This window comes from Nannospalax galili, unplaced genomic scaffold (assembly GCF_000622305.1).
Source record: "Nannospalax galili isolate Female #2095 unplaced genomic scaffold, S.galili_v1.0 scaffold55, whole genome shotgun sequence".
Taxonomy (NCBI): domain Eukaryota; kingdom Metazoa; phylum Chordata; class Mammalia; order Rodentia; family Spalacidae; genus Nannospalax; species Nannospalax galili.
The window spans coordinates 56,487-59,849 of NW_008337640.1; positions in this window are offsets into that span (position 1 = coordinate 56,487).

Below are 3,363 nucleotides of genomic sequence, written 5' to 3' on the forward strand. Positions count from 1 at the left end.
CCACAACCCACACTGCAGCTATCAAACATCTGTAAACTCCAGTTCCAGGGGATCTGACACCCTCTTCTGTCCTCCACCAGCACTGCATGACAAGATTCACTTACATACATGAAGGCTAAAACACTCATACACATAAAATAAAAATAACAAATAAATAAAAATTTGAAAAATGATAAATACTTGTAATAGAAGCACTTCGGAAGTGGGGATTGGAGGGTCAGAAATTTAAGGTTATCCTCAGCTGCATAGTGATTTCTCCAGGTCAGCCAAGTCTAAAAGAGACTCTTTAAAAATAAATGGGGAAGACCAGTAATAACAATTAGATACACTTTTGCATCCATCAACTTTGTGTTGGGAAAGATTGCATCTTAGAAAATTCAACTCAGAGAGGATGAAAATATATTTTATTACATAGAAGAAATTTTTGGTTGTCACTAAAAAGGAAAAGGGTTTTATTGATGATTAGGAAATAAAAAGTAGAGTTGGCTAAACTACTCCATTTGCAGCTCAGCCTGCCACAAGAAATCACTATCTGACTCTAAATGTCAATATTTAGCCATTATGAAACCAGTGAAATAAAATTGGTGGGTTTTATCTATTGATACCTGTTTATTTTGGCTCTGACTTGGATCTCAGAATCAGTCTCTCGCTCTCACTCTCTCTTTCTCTCTCTCTCCCCTCTCTCTCCCTCCCTCCCTCCCTCTCTCCCTCCCTCTCTCCTCCCTTCTTTCTTCCTGCTTTCTCCTTCCTGGTTATTTCTAGATCCCGCTTGAATTTTATTCTCAGTCACTCTCAATTTCTCCCATTCTCAATTTTTCACACTGTTTCTTACCCTAATAAAGTATCTGATGAGGATCAGTTTATATTATTGATAGCAAAGCACAACTTCTTGTAATTATATGTGGGTCCTGGAAAACTTAGAAATAATGTAAAATCATGAAAGACTGTGGAATTTATACAAGTATAATAAAAAAAAGAAAAATTCCATCAAGCTTCGAAAATGTCTTCCAATCACTCTAATGATGAATTCGAGGATTCAAAATGAAAAAGACCAAATTACCAAAATCCAGTCTTAAATCACATAAAGAAGAGTAACAAGAATGTGAAGGAAGGGACGCTGCCTTTGTGCGGAGCTTGCACATTTGGGTCATTTCCTGTTCATTTTCCAGTTGTCTTAATGAGTGAGCTGCTGGATTTCAGTCACTCAGCCCTTTTGTCTGCTTCTGTCATTTACCACCCACACTAAGAAAGCTGCACTTTTCCTTTGAGTCATGGCTCTCTAAGACCCTTCTGCTCAAGTCAATGTGCTGTTCCTCACAGGAAATGTGCCAAGTGAATGACAAGCATGCCGCATTTTGAAAGGAATGACACAAAATAAAATATGATGATTTTCCTCATCATTTTTATGAATTCTTTATTACTCATTTAAATTTCACCTATAATATTTTCCTTTGGATTTAATTGTTCTCTACAGAAATTTTCTCTTAAATTTGGCTTCCTTTCATTTACTACAGTAATTAATTAAAGACAAGGGAATAAGAAAATGAAAGAGAATCTCATTACTGAATTAACTGAATGAGGAACTTAAGATGTGAAATAAGGAAGCAAGGTGAAATATATTTCCACAATCGATTGATCATTTTATACAATTGTCTCCCTACATGATCTCATTCATTTTATTTACTTTTGCTGTGTATCATTCCAACGACTTCAGTGTTTCTGACTAGATTCAAGTACAGAAAGGTATATTATTCTATCCTCTACTTCATCAATCCCTCACAGGAAAAATGTTACATCTTTTCTCTTTTTTTACTCAGCATTATCACTTTTTATATAATTTTTAATAGTTATACATTTACAATTTTAGTAAAAGATGGAATCAGGGGAAATGCTTAATATTCAGAACCCACAGCCTGAGGAGTAAATCTCAAAATCAAATGCCTAGTAACCCAAGAGAGTTCTCCAAAAAGGCACAGATATGATGACCGAGATAGGAGTCAGAGTCTAGACTTCTAGAGAATGGAAGGACAGGTCCCCATCTAGGATTGAAGTCACTGTCACCAGGCATTCTCCCTGTTCAAAAGAAGCCAGAAGATTCATTTTTATAGACTATTTCCCAATTTTAAAATATCTACACAATTTGAAATCTCTGAAAATCATGCAACTGACTTCCATGCAAAATCAACTGTGCATTCCTTCAGCTTCCAACTATTGACCCATGTAAACTGAAAGCTGTACGTGCTTTAAGATACAGATAGCAAACCCTTAAGAGTGACAGCTGAAATGCCCCCAGTTACTCCACCTCTATACATATATTAAGACAGGCTAACTCAACATTTGTGGCTAAGAATTCATAGTTTAATTAGTGATGCTTTTATTCCATTAACTAGCACATCCTTTTCTTTCTTTTTATGTTTATTCTTTTCATATATAAAAATGACTTTGGAAACATTAAACATAGTAGCTTTCATTATTTCAATTTTTATTTCTTAAAGCATTTTAGGAATGATTCTTTTAAAGCAATGTTTCATATCTTGACACTTATATTAACTATGATGCATTTAATATTATCTTACTCAGAATTCTCCAGAGAAACAGAACCAACAGAAGAAATAGATGATATCAGACAGATTGATAGATAATAAATAGATGATACATAGACAGCTAGATGATAGATAGGTAGAGAGAGATAGATGATAGATATCTGACTGTAACTTGGAGACATTTTGTACAAATGCAGAAGATTTCCCTCCATCAATGTAATTTTTTTGAGTGTGTATTGACTGAAATAGTAGTATTCTCTTCTGGGCAACAGCACAGGCATAATGAGAAATAATATTTAAACATAAATGTCATTTGAAACGATATTCTCTTGATTCAGACAGTTGATACATAAGGAGAAACATGACAATGCATATGTTTGAAATGAGCTTAAAGTATTACACAGTAGTGTCCAGCAAGAATTCTTCATGATTTCTCATCACCTACCTTACCAGCTTCTCTACTGAGATTGTATGTTCACATATAATCAAATATACACATTCATACATACACACAAATACACATACACACAAACACCATACCCACAAACATATACACACCACAAGTAACACATACACACATATGCACCACAAACACACATACAAATGCATCACACAGCACATACTATTTAGTCCCCACACATGCATACACTATGCACACACCTGTACACACACCACACACATTATACATGTTATGGTAACTTTGAACATATTATAGAGCAAGGATATATTTCTGTTTAAATGTTTTAAAATAATTATTGTAATTAAAATATTTCAGGTGACCTACAGCTCCACTGCATCAATAGAGGCATAGTTGGACTTC